Below are 14,558 nucleotides of genomic sequence, written 5' to 3'. Positions count from 1 at the left end.
GACCAGAGGACGTCACTGGAAATGAGTTTTTAACCAGTATTATACTCTTATGTAAACATTTTAGATCATACCAACTGAAACGAACACCATTGTTGATGCATGGAGAAAATCAGAGATCGTCATGAAGATTGTAGGTTACATATATTCTTTTATGAGGATGATCTTCAGGGAGAACACCTTGTAATTCTTGGTGTACCATTGAATACTCCTTGCAGAAGAGTTGGTCACATACGATTTTATATATAAAGAGCAATCTTTTCACCGGTTTCCATGTGAACAGTCTTCTACTGGTGGCAGTAGTACATTGTTGATAGACAGCTCTTGTTCATGTTTTGTATATTAGCCCCTTGTTTATGCTGTACATATTCAGATCTTATGGTGCCTGTTACAACTTACAAGATCCATATCCTTTTTGGTCATGACATATAGCTATAAGCTGTTTTAATAGGGTGACTCTTTGGTTTAATTGCCACTCACCCGTTCACATATCATGATGGACCAAAACGAATTTTGCAGATCTCGCATTGCCAGTTGTAACTCGTGCAAGTTTGCATGTCACATGACACTGAAGTTTAGGACCAACATACATAAGCGGAGGCAACTAATTAGCAGTGCACATGACAAGGTTCAGAACTTCAGATTGTTCAGATGGGCAACACTTCCAAAGCAACCACAGCAGCCTGGCCAGCTTGTCTTATTTGGCAACGGATCACACAAGTTCTCCAGAGATCTGGAATTTCAGCAGCAGCTCAAAGCAGAGGGCATTGGTGGTTCGATCGGCTCAAGATCTGGCTTAGCAAACTCCTTTAGATGGCGTAAACCCATCATGAGCTGGAAATCCTCATAGATAATACTATGCCTGCTACTATCATTCACATGCATAAAAGTAGAAATATTTTGAAAGAAACTCCTACTTAAAATCACAAAACTAAACAAAATGGTAATAAACAAGTTTGAGACTTATTTTAAGAACAATTATCTCCCTTTTTTATGGGCTTGGCAGCCCAATGAAGATGCCAGTATAAAAGGGTTATATTCTCATTACCTATATTCTGTGGAAAACAAAATGAAACAATAATAAATTCTCTCATATGAAGCCGTCTTCCATAGAACTTCCAATTTATTTTCAGCTTTTAGTATCTCATTTCCTTACAGATATTGTTCTACAACAAAGACTTATCCACATAAGAAAACGAAGTCAAGGATAATCTTCAGCCATGTGCTAGGCAGAAGATGAAACCTACAAAATGTGCATTAAGTATCCAGAATAAGCCAAACACAGCTCCTTCCTTAATAGTTGTAACGTAACCTTGGACTATGACCAATCAGTGATCATTAGTGGTTATATTGCAGAAATCAGAATCAGAATTGAGAAAACCTGCACAGTGGACAGCCCTAATGAGCATAAGTGGATAGCCCTAATGAGCATAAGTTGCAGTTCCACCATGCACAGTGAATCAGAATCAGAATGCGAGAAGGATAGGCCTTTGCACAATATACTGTGGCTGCATCGCAGCCTCATTGATCAGGAACTCAATCTTACGAAGAAGAGTCGTATCAGATAATCCTAGTATTTGTGGCATCTTGGAGACTGCAATGGAAACTTTAGACTCAGAACAACCAAGAGTCCTCTTAAAGAACTCAAGCTTGGCAGCAACCTTCTCACTAGAAAAATTGGTGACGATTTGCACTGCTTGCCTGAACAACGGCGACGCGGTAGGCACCCCAAGTTGTTCTGCCCGCAGCAAAAATTCCTTCACGCGTTCCGGGTTGAAGGTAAGCACCCGTGGGTCGTGTAAACACACCTTAGCAACATCTGGAACACCACGCTAACGAAACAAAGCTATGTTAGGCTTGGTTACCCTCTCAAGGCTCGCCGAAAGGAGGCACCAGTTCCTCTTTGCGGCCACCAGGGCCCTATCAAATGAGCCGTAGAAGGAGATGAAGAACTCAAGTCTGGGAGCGACGTCGCACGAGCGGAGAGCGCACGAGGCGACCAGGAGGAAGCGAGTGATCTGGGGAGTACATAGGCCAACGCGGTCGCGGAGAGCAAGAAGGCAGGGAGCAAGCTTCTTCACGTTAGTGCGGAGGAGCAGTGGTTCCACGGAGACGACGGCGGCAATGTCGGCGCGGGAGAGGCCAGCACTGGAGAGCAGTGTTAGATTGATCTCCAACGGCCGCCCTTCGATCCGTGCCGTGATCAGGGCTCCCAACCGCTCCATGGTTGGTGGCCCCCCATCACACAGTGCCATAAAAAGGATGGTGGGGACCACATCACAAGGCACGAGAATCACCTGAGCCACCAGACGTCCCATCTACAGTCCCTAAACCCTAAGCCGATCTAATGAGGGGACGTTGCCAACGATGGGAAGACCGCCACTGGCCACCGCCGCCTCTGCACGGTCGCCACTGCGTCCACGACTTCACCACCGGACCTCACCGCGCCACCGACAAGCACCCCATGGCAAGCTCGTCTTCTATGAAGGCAGTCGATGGTTTATACCTCCGCAACCCCTCTCTCTCTCTGTTTCTCACACTAGCATGCTCTAGGGTTTGTTATTCAATCTGATGTCAGTATGTATGCAGATCTATGGCTAGATAATCCTGTCAAGACTATCAATGGTATCAATCGTCTAACTAGGCATAGATCTAGCTCATCGGGGTAGAAAACCGGATAGAATAGTAGAAGGAGGGGGTTCAATTTGAAGAAAAGGATTGGACCCCAACCCGAAACCCTAACCCTAACTCTAGAGTAAGGACGAAGGAGGGGAGGACCTACTCGGACACTCCGTCGCGCGTCACCACCGCCATCGCGTGGATAGAATCCCGCCGGCGCACGGGAAGGAGCTCCACCGCCACCTCGCCGTCACGTGGGGAGAAGCTGAGCCATGCTCGCCACCGTGCGCACGAGCCCGGCCGAGGCCACCATCACATGACCGCTCGACGGTGGCATGCTCATCCACTGGGACCTACGACAGCGCCAGTAAAATCTAGGGTTTTTGGGGTCGTGCTCCACCGCAGCGCGTATGGGGGATGAGGGCACCATCGCCCAGACCGCTCGACGGCGGCACACTCAGCCTAGGGCGAGCGCGTGCGCCGACAAGGGGACTAGCGGCGGCGCCGCTGTGTTGCTCTCTCTCTTTTCTCTTCCGGCTGCGGTGATGAGAGGAGATGGAGGGAGGCGAGAATGACTTAGGGTTAGGGGCCTTAGGGCGCCCGCGCCGCGGTGGGGCGTTTTGTTCTCGCGCAAACGTTGCCCGGTCGTTCGATCGTGAGCAACGACTATGATTCACTGGACCTAGATTAGGCCCAGGCGGGCGTGGGAAATCCTAGCCCAGGCCCAGGTTGCGTCCTAGGCGTGGGGGAGGAGCTACGCGCGCGTGCGTAGTGGGCCGATTTCACGACGCTGGGCCACGTGCATGGACATGGCCCACGACTGTTTCATCAAGTCTGGGCCAAATAAACAGTGAACTCCGAGTTTATGTTTTATTCTTTTTCAGAAGCAATTTTTTGATGATTTTTGTCTAGTTTAAATCTCTGTCAAAATTTGAACCAACGGGATAATTTTTTCAGAGAGTAGATAAGAAAAGTTAAATGCTTCTGAAAAAGAGATATTGAATTTTTTTCATGTTTCCACTGCAATGTTAAAGTTTATTATCTTCTAATTAAATTTGAACCAACGGGAGAATTTAATTTGAAGAGCAACCATTTTTAGTCAATAAATTATAATATTGTTATTTTTCTGACCAAAGCTGATTATAGCAATATTATAATGTTTATTCATAAGTTTTTCCATCTATTAATTCTATTTCTGCCCAATGGTGATGTAGAATTAGTGTACAAGAAAGTTGTATGTTTTAATTTTGACCAATGTTAAATTAAGGCATACAATTATTATGGCATGTTTTTTCTCACTATTTCTGACGGTGTTTTTCAGGACTCAACCCAATGGCTTTTATCTCGCACATACCGCCTCTTGTAGGGGCAACTAGAAGGTATGACGAGAGAAGTATGAACTAGCACTTGCGCTATTTGAAAATAACCTAGTGCTTACCTCTTCGTGTCCGACTAAGCCAGTGGACCCGGTGAGGGAAGATAATGAAACTAATGCTGATTTCACTGCTCGACAGCGAGATCATGCATAAGTGCGGATGAAATATGACCTCGAACGTAAGAAATAGGACATTTCAAACCGTAAGTGCTTGATGGTGACTAAGTCCACAATTTTAGATGCTATAAGGGGGTCTATCCTAGATGGTGATACCGCCACAGAGTATCTTAAGAAAGTGAAGAGTCAGTTCACTGGTTCTTCAAAAACTTATGCCAGTACTTTAATCAAGAAATTGTTTAATGAGAAATACACTAGTGGCGGTATCAGAGAGCGTATACTGAAGATGAGCAACATGGCTTCGAGGCTGAAGCCAATGGATTTAGGGCTCAAGGATGAGTTCCTGATTCATTTGATTTTTGCTTCCTTGCCCAAAGAATTTGAAACTTTTGTTGTGAACTATAACATGCAGCCCGATAAGTGGGATATAGAGAAGCTCATTGCAATGTGTGTTCAAGAAGAGAAGAGACTGAAAAGCTCATAGGGTGACTCTGCTAACCTTGTGAAGGACGAGAAGAAGAAGAACTTCAATAAGAATGCCAAATCTTAAGGGAAAGCCCCTCATAATGACCACCATTAGAAGAACAACAGTGCTCAAGTTAAGAAGGATTAGTGTAAATGGTGCAAGAAGCATGAACATTACCAGAGGGACAGTCTAGATTTCCTGAAGAGCCTTCTGAAGAGAGGTGAGGATATCATTACATTCATAGATGAATCCTTGTTTTTAAGTTATGCAAAATCTACTTGGTGGATTGATTCAGGAGCAATTGTTCATGTTGCAAATTTATTACAGGGATTCTATATGAGGAGGACCCTGCAAAGAGGAAAAAGAAGAATTAAAGTTGTAAATGGAGTTGAACATGAAGTTGAGGCCATTGGAGATCTCTCTCTAGAATTAGATGATGATTTTAGACTTTAGCTTTCATATATTCTTTATGTACCCTCCTTGCATAGAAACTTGACAAGTGTCTCATGACTTGACAATGATGGTTATGATTGCCATTTTGGTAATAGCAAATATCGGATTGTGTATAATAATAAGTATGTTGGTCTTGCCTTCTGACAAGACAAGCTTTATTTATTATCACTTTCTAAGAATGTGAATGTTGTGAGCACTGAGAATGAGAATGCTTCATCGTCTATGAATGCAACAAATAAGCGGAAGAGAGTGCATGATGTATCTTCAAAATTATGGCACTGTCGTTTAGGCCATATTTCGAGAGGGAGAATAGAGCGATTGATTAAGAAATCAATTCTTCCGCCTTTAGAATTTTTAGATTTAGAGCGATGTATTGATTGCATAAAAGAAAAGTACATTGAGAAAATAAAGAAAAATGCCAAACAAAGCATAGGAATTTTAGAAATAGTTCACACTGACATATGTGGTCCTTTTCCTATGAAAAGTGTGGATGGTTATGATTCATTTATAACATTCACAGATGATTATTCTTGTTTTGGCTATATTTATCCAATTAAGTAAAGATCAGAAGCGTTGGATAAATTTAAGATATTTAAGGCTGAAATAGAAAATCAGCATAACTTAAAGATTAAGGTAGTAAGATCCGACCGTGGGGGAGAGTACTATGGTCAACACACCCCATATGGCCAAGTTTCTAGACCTTTTGTAAGGTTCTTACAAGAAAATGGCATAGTTGCCCAGTATTCTATACCAGGTGAGCCTCAGCAGAATGGAGTAGCTGAAAGACGCAACCATACCTTAATAGATATGGTGAGAAGCATGATAAGTTACTCTACCCTACCGATAAGTTTATGGATGGAGGCTATCGGTGCGGGACCCACGGGATACCCCGCAAGGAAGGGAGAAGAACTAGCCTAACTAGGATTCTTCCCCTATAATCTTAGTAGTAGTATTATTCTATAATCCTACTAGGAACTCTCATTGTAAATTGACTAGGACTCTGGCCTCCTGACTATATAAAGGAAGGCAGGGCTCCTTGGATCGGGAGTTCAGACAACAATTGTACAACGCAAGACTTTACAATCAATCCAACGCAAAGGCTAATGCCGACTAGACGTAGGGCTATTACTCGATCTACGATCGAGGGCCCAAACCAGGATAAATCGACTGTCTCTTGCGTTAACCATCGAGTTCTACATACGCTGAAGCCCAAACATACTACCCCGGGGACCCCTGTGGCAGGCTATCGGTGGTCAAACATCGACAGCTGGCATGCCAGGTAGGGGCTTTCGGCAAATTTGCATCCGAGAGCTCGACGGACCTTGACAACATGATCTTCTCAACGGGATCAACCTTCATCTTCGGTTCATGGATCTGCGAGGTAGGCGACGATGGCAAGCTCCAAGGCCGTCTCCTCGAAGATTTGAATCATCATCAGGACCTTTTCATTTCGACGACAATAACAGATCAACTTGCCGAAAGATTCGCGTAGCTCATAATTTCCGATCCAACTCGGATTCTGTGACTTCACGCATCCGATTCAAACTCAAGTTCCGCTTCTGAGACGAAGTCTTATCCGAGTTCTTTTGGAAAATCGAGTTCTTTTCTGACAAAGCTCTAGAACATGACGTCAACCTATCAAGAATACTACTCGGAATACACTCAGAATACTTCAAAGAAGTTGGGTCATCTTCCGTTCGGACTCCACAACATGGCGACATCTAATTAGACACGCCCCGAAGGATTCCACAATCCGGTGCTCAGAATGCCACTGAAGGGAGCCTAGGAAGGTCTCGTTCTAACTATAACTTCTCAAGACTACATCGTTCACTGGCCAGGTACCATTCCTGAGGATGACGGCACCCAACTAGTCGATGATACGATGACAAAAACTCTACCCTACCAAGAAGGAGATTCGATCTATGACCTTAAAACATCTACTGAAGTTATCAACAGCTCTGGCAGCATGGAAATCAATGACGATGACAGAACAACTCACGCTAGAGAAGTATTCATGATTCACCGTCCTCGATCACCATTGATCCCCCCAGAAGTACCTGACGTGAGGTCTTCAGATGAATCCGAATCCAACATATCACCATTTATCTAGGGGCACGATGGTGAGACTGAGAGTCAGAGGCAAGCGAGAGAAATAAAAAACAAATTGAAACAAGGACGTCAACATCGCGCTAAGCAGCGAAAGGACACTTGGATCAAATATGAATCAGACCTAGCCGAGTACAATAGAAGAAAATCAGAACAAGAGGTCGAAGAAGGATGAGCAGCAAATACACCCTACGATAAGATCCGAGAAGCACTAGAAGAACTCAGGGCGACCTCATATCCCAATGAAAAACAAGAACAACTCCAAGATTTTCTCTGATCAACAGTCCTTAAAACGCACAACGGAAGGGCAACATCTCATGAACAGGAAGATCAAAATCAAAGGAAGTTCGCTTTCGAAAGACTTGGACCAAGTGGAAGTCACAACGGAGAGAGCTGAAGAAATCACAGTCAAAACAACCGAGTCGAGCAACCAAGAAAGGCCAGAAGCAAAGCACCTGCCAGAAGCAAAGCATCTACTCGGACAGCTGTAACACCCTCGGTGTTACGCCTTAATCAAAATACTAAACCATGTCATGAGCATCATGTTTATGTATTATTGCATGTGGTAAAGGAGAAATTAAATTTTAATGCACTAATTCTCAAATTGAGCTCTAAATTATTCCTTGTCCAAGTTGTCCTTCCAGCACGTCATCTCTCTCCACGTGAGAGCTTCATAGCCACAAAGTCAAATGATAAATTATTGTCATTTACTAATTATTAGCATACCACTTGGCAAGATTTATATCTCCATCAATCTCGCGACGCGCCACTGTCATCTCTCGTTGTTCTAATTATCCCGCCTTTACTTCGCTTGCTAATCACCTTGCAAAATTATCAGTGCACGACGTGCTGCCACTGTCATAGTGTGTCGCACATGCTACGCATTAATCTCACTCACAAGTTTGGTTCGCTGAGCACGCCGTTCGCTCACTACTCTGCAAACACAGTGCACGCACCCTTCCTCACATCAGACCGAAGCAGTGAAGATTTTCCTCACGTCAGAACGGGAGCAGTGAAGATTTTCCATACGGCGCCTGTAGCAGTGCAGAAAACACTGTTCACACGTGGAAAACACTGTTCACCCGTGGAAAACACTGTAGCTTCACAGAAAAATACTGTTTGCCTACAGCAAAACATCGTTCCTGCAGCGTTTTATTACCTTCAAACAAGCTAGTTAGCCACTAATCTTACGATGCGTCGCTGTCGCGTCTTTGCTTCTCAATTCCTGCGTCTCCTGTCTTTAAAAGGATACGCCGAGTTATCTTGCTCCGCTGCTCACTTGTTTCTTCCTCTCAAATCAAGTTCTTCTGTTCTTGCCCGAGAGAGCTACGTCTATCGATTTCTTCCTAAGCTATAATCAGCTGAGGTAGCTAGTTTACAATTGATCTTCTTATTCTCTAATGTTTCCTTGACCTGTGGTCTCCTCCTCAATTAATTCCTTAACCTGCATAAATGAACTAGCACCCCCCACCAAGCACGTTCAGCCCCAAAGCCCACTCCAGTCCTGACGTGCTCATAAGTCCAAGACCACTCAAAGTTCATCCTTGAATTAATTCTCATGACCAAAGACCACACCACCGCACATGGCACAGAGCCAGAGAACAACCCTGCCAACTCGTTTCATGCTTCCAGACTACCTAGCTTGTCATGACCACCCACAACCAGTGCTATATATGGTTCTGCTCCGCTCCACATAGGGCAAGCAATTGCTAAGCTCTCTGGTGTCTCTCATCTTGCATTGCCTCCGCACATCGATCACCGTAGGTGGCACTTCATTCAATTCTGAGGTAGCTAGCCTGCAAGAATTCCTTCATTCTTCTTCTTATTTTCTTGACCCGTGGTCTCATCTAGTATTTCTAGACCACAGTCATGTGCAAGTCAACAAGTCCAATAGCATGATTAGCCTCCTCCAATAATATCATTTTCTTCATCTCTAGAGCTTATTTGAATTTATTTATTGATTGTGAAATAAATTTTGTTAGATTCCTAAATTTATGATCTATCTGTTAGTGTAATTAGTTCGTATAGTTTAGTGATACCTTTAGGGTTACTTTATTATTTTGAAATGCTTATTATGGTTATTTAGAGAATGAATTTTTGTGATGCATGGTAGCTAGTGCACCTTGCTTTATTATATATATAGTAAATCGATATTAACAATAAGGATGCCTTTAGTTGCTAAGATAATACATGAAATGTTTCATACCTGTTAGCATAATAAGGTAACTTTGCGTATTAGTCATTAGAGTTAGCATAGTAGCTTGGTAGATGTATTCTTATTTTAAGAGTTGCGGTTGCCTATATATTAATTATTGCATCATCATCACTGCATGCATATAGAGGACGAGCCACTGGAGATCGTGACCTTCGGTGAGCAGGAGTACGACGAAGTCGTCGAAGAGTACGAGGAGATCCTCGTGCAGGAGGATGTTCTGGAGCCACCCGTCACTGACTTTGCTGACACCGCGCCTGCCCAAGGCAAGCCCCGGTGCATAACCCCTATTTTTAAATGATCACTGAATATATTTATATGATATGCATTTACGTTACAGGCATTTTATGGAAGCTACATGCATAAATATATCCACCATGAGTCCTACTAGTACAGGTCGAGTAGCTGCTATGCTCAGGATGTCGGTAGCATGAGTAACCTGTCGTTACTCGCAAATAGGTGTTTAAACTGTGATATCATGATGAAATAATGGAAAGGAAAATGGTGACCGGATAGGGATGTGGATTTGGTACTAGTGGGTGTGAGGAGTTGTGTCCTACGGCCAATAGGGCATAGCCCAGTTATATTTTTTCCCTGTCTGTGTCGATTAAGGACCGGTCGTTGCATATGACTCTAGGCAAGTCACAGATTATTGTCCCGAGCACATACTTGGGTATGGGTGTAGGGAAGGCTCGCTGCTCTCTTATCGCGGATCTGGCTCTTTCCGGACCGACTGATGAGAAGAGGAGGTGGTGGAGGTCCTTGCACTGCACTGAGTCCGGGACTCAGAGGCGGGGGCTTGGAGTCCAAGTTTGGTCGGGGACCTGGACACCCAGGACAGGAGAGTGGTGGGTTAGTCCTGCTTGTGCCTGGGGTACAAACAGGGCGTGTGTCTTCGGGGCACCCAGCTAGGCACATTGATTCACAAATCCCCGGGTTATCCGGTATGGCTTGTCTGCGGTTTAGCACCGTAGTAAGAACTGGAAGTGGAAAAAGAGAAGTAACAGTATCGATTGCTCAACTCTTGCTTGAAAGTAGAACATGTGCTTATATAGATTGACTAGATGAAAACTTAATACGGCTGATGATAATAATGTATCAATAAGGACTCATTATTAGTATTGCTTTTTGCTAAAAGAGAACCAGTAAACCATAAAGCCTAGCATATTCCTTGGAGTCAGGAAAGTATTCCCACTATCGGATAAGTCTTGCGAGTACATTGTGTACTCAGGGTTTATTTACCCCTGTTGCAGGTGACTCTTGAGGAGTTCCTTGTGTGGAGGATTCATCTGGTGGGCTCAGACGGAATCCTCGTTATCGTATCACTAGATGTTATCTTTTAATATTCCGTTGTTTATCATTCTGCACTCTGTATTTGGTATTGTAATAATGTACTTTTCCAGAAACTCTAATGTATGAGATAGACTTGTGTTGTAACTCATTTTTATTATTGGATCCTTGGGAAAAATGTGGATCTTTCGGGTTCTCCCTTGGGGTGTGCTCGACGGATACCGCTCGCTGTAGTTACGTTTGGGGTGCTTAATGTCTGATGGAAGACGAGCGTCTCCGTAAGTACGCTATTTCGGGTGGTTCTGCCACAACAGCCATGCAGAACTACTCTCACCAAGATGACAGTTGGCAAGAAGAGGGCGCAGAATCAGAATATACGGAAGCCAGAACGCACGATAGATTCCCCTATTTTGCGAACAGACTCGCTTCAATATGACTACCTCACAAGTTCAACCCGTCCAACCACTCCAAGTATGATGGCAAGACCAAACCAAAGCAATGGCTCAGGATTTACTCACAATTGATTGAATTGGCCGAAGGAGACGATGACATCAAAACCTTGTTCTTTCCCATGGCCCTAGAAACCATGCCACTCTAATGGTTTGACAAATTGAATCTAGGATCAATCAAAAATTAGGAAGACTTACAAAGAGCTTTCTATGAAAATTTTGTGGGAATTATTACACATCCAATCACCCACGCAAAGTTAAAAGGACTCAAGCAGAGAGGAGGTGAAAGTCTCAGAAATTACTATCGATGATTTGATGAACTACGAGCTCAAGTACATGACATCACATAACAAGAAGTAATTGAAGCCTTCTCTCACGAAATCATGGCTATGTGACAATTTCAAGACTTCTGTAAAGAAAACCCAAGAAACAATGAAGAATTCAGAAGAACAGTGGAAAAGATGATTATTGCAGAGGAGAAGACACGAGAAAGATTCCCAGATAGAAACAACAGAGACAACCCGGATAGGCAAATTCCTCGAAACAGCAGACATCAGGAGAGAAAGTGTGGTCCAGACAACATAGTAGCAATGGCTGACAAATCAAAGAAATTTACCAAGCCCAGAAGATATGACGACATTGAGAACATATGTTGCCCCTTGCACCCCAATGGAAAGCACACCATCGGAAATTGCTACACCTTCAACCAAAGATACACTAGAAAAGATAGCAAGGAAAACAATAAAGAAGACAATCAGAAAAAAGAAGGAGACAACCTTGAAGACAAGGGATTCCAAAAATCTAGGGGGACAGTGGCAGTAATCTTTGCCGGGGTTCTAGTTTCCAGAAGCAAACATCAAGAAAAACTAGCATTACGAACCATCATGGCAGCAGAACCTGCTACACCAAAATATCTCAATTGGTCAGAGTATCCAATCCAATTTTCAAGAGAAGACCAATGGACCAGCGTAGGAAACGCATGCCATTACCCACTGGTTCTAGATCCAACCATTGCCGGTATGACTGTTACAAAAGTACTAATCGATGGAGGAGCCAGACTCAACATCATTTTTTTAGAAACTCTAAGAAAGATGGGACTACAACTCGTCGGGATGATCACACCAACAAGCACACCTTTTTATGGCATAGTACCTAGCAAGGCAGCAATGCCACTTGGACAAATCACTCTACTAGTTACCTTTGGAACTCCCTCGAGCTACTGTATAGAGTTCATCAAGTTTGAAGTCGCAGACTTCGATTCATCATATCACGCGATCCTCGGGCGCCCGGCACTAGCAAAATTCATGGCAATACCGCATTATCCGTACCTGTTGCTTAAGATGCCAGGGCCTAACGGTGTTCTTTCTCTTCGAAGTGATTTAAAGCGTGCATTTGACTATGATGTTCAGGCTATTCAAATTGCAGCAAGAGCATAGGCAAATGATGGAAGAAAGGAAATAGCCACTATTACCGTAGAAATAAGCCAAGAAGAACTAGAGATACTGGCTAAAAAGCCAAGCATCCTTACACCACCAAAAGAAGCCGACGTCAAGCAAATCAACCTAGGCACCGGTGATCCCTCAAAAATGGCAACCATTAGTGCACACCTATCAGCAAAATAGGAACTCATGCTCACCAACTTTCTTCGGGACAACAAAGATATCTTTGCTTGGAAGCCGGCCGACATGCTAGGGGTCCCAAGAGAGTTGGCTGAGCACATAATTGATATCAATGAAGGCTCCAAGCCTATGAAACAATGACTACGACGATTTTCTCCCGACAAGATGGCAGCAATTAAAAAGGAAATTACAAAACTAATGGCAGCCGAATTCATCAGAGAAATCCTTCATCCAGATTGGCTAGCAAACCCAGTTCTAGTACAGAAAAAGAATATGGACGAGTGGCGCATGTGTGTCGACTACACAGATCTCAACAAAGACTGCCTGAAAGATCCATTCGGGCTACCACGCATTGATCAGATAGTTGATTCAACAGCAGGATCTGCCCTATTATCCTTTCTGGGCTGCTATTCCGGATATCACCAGATCGCATTAAAAGAACAGGACCAAAGCAAGATATCTTTCATCACTCCGCTCGGCGCCTACTGCTACAAGACCATGTCATTTGGACTCAAGAATGCTGGAGCCACTTACCAAAGAGCTATCCAAACATGCCTTGGTGATCAGATCGGCAAAAACATAGAAGCATACGTGGATGACATGGTTGTAAAAACAAAGAACCTAGATGCACTGATTGAAGACTTAAAACGAACCTTCGAGAATCTGAAAAGGTGGAGGTGGAAATTGAACCCACACAAGTGTGTATTCAGAGTTCCTTCAGGACAACTACTCAGATTCTTGGTCAGTCATCATGGAATCAAAGCAAGCGCCAAGCAAATTCGAGCCATAACAGAGATGGGCCCTCCTTGAAGCATCAAAGATGTACAAAAACTAACAGGCTACATGGCGGCACTCAATCATTTCATTTCAAGACTCGGTGAAAAAGGATTACCTTTCTTTAAACTACTAAAGAAGACAGACAAGTTCGAGTGGACGGAAGAAGCCAATGAAGCTTTCAAGAAACTTAAGGCATACCTCACATTCTCACAAGTCCTAACACCTCCAAAGAAAGACAAAGACATGATGCTATACATTGCGGCAACTTCTACTATAGTCAGCACGACGATAGTGGTGGAAAGAGAAGAAGAAGGGTGCATGTATAAAGTACAACGCCCAGTATACTACATCAGCAAAGTACTATCAGAATAAAAAATCCAGTACCCGCATATGCAAAAACTACTATACGCCCTACTGATCACTTCACGCAAGCTTTGTCACTATTTTGAAAGCCACAAGATTACTGTGGTGATAGATTTCCCACTAGGAGACATCTTACACAACAAAGACGCAACAGGGTGCATATCCAAGTGGGCGGTTGAACTCGGTGCTCTCAACATCAATTTCACCCCGCGGAAAGCAATTAAATCTCAAGCCCTTGCTGATTTTGTTGCCGAATGGACAAAAATTCAATAACCCATGTCAAGCACCATCCTTGATCATTGGAAGATGTACTTTGATGGATCACTCAAGCTAGGCGGAGCCAGTGTAGGCATCCTCCTAATTTCTCCGGACGGAAAACAACTCAAGTATGTCATTCAGATATTATGGCAAGCTACCAACAATGAAGCAGAATACAAAGCTCTCATCCATGGGCTATGAGTGGTAATTACCCTCGGAATCAAGCGATTACTCGTATACGGTGATTCGGCAGTAGTCATCAACCAAGTCAACAAAGATTAGGATTGCACCAAAGAAAACATGGGTGCTTACTGTGCTGAAATCCAAAAACTCGAAAAACACTTCCAAGGATTAGAAATTCTACATGTCCTACAGGATTCCAACATTGCAGTAGATATCCTTGCCAAGCTTGGATCAGACAGGGTAGAGGTCCCACCCGGTGTGTTCATAGAGGAGT

Source organism: Miscanthus floridulus, chromosome 1 (genome assembly GCF_019320115.1).
Source record: "Miscanthus floridulus cultivar M001 chromosome 1, ASM1932011v1, whole genome shotgun sequence".
Classification (NCBI taxonomy): domain Eukaryota; kingdom Viridiplantae; phylum Streptophyta; class Magnoliopsida; order Poales; family Poaceae; genus Miscanthus; species Miscanthus floridulus.
This window is presented reverse-complemented; position numbering follows the sequence as displayed.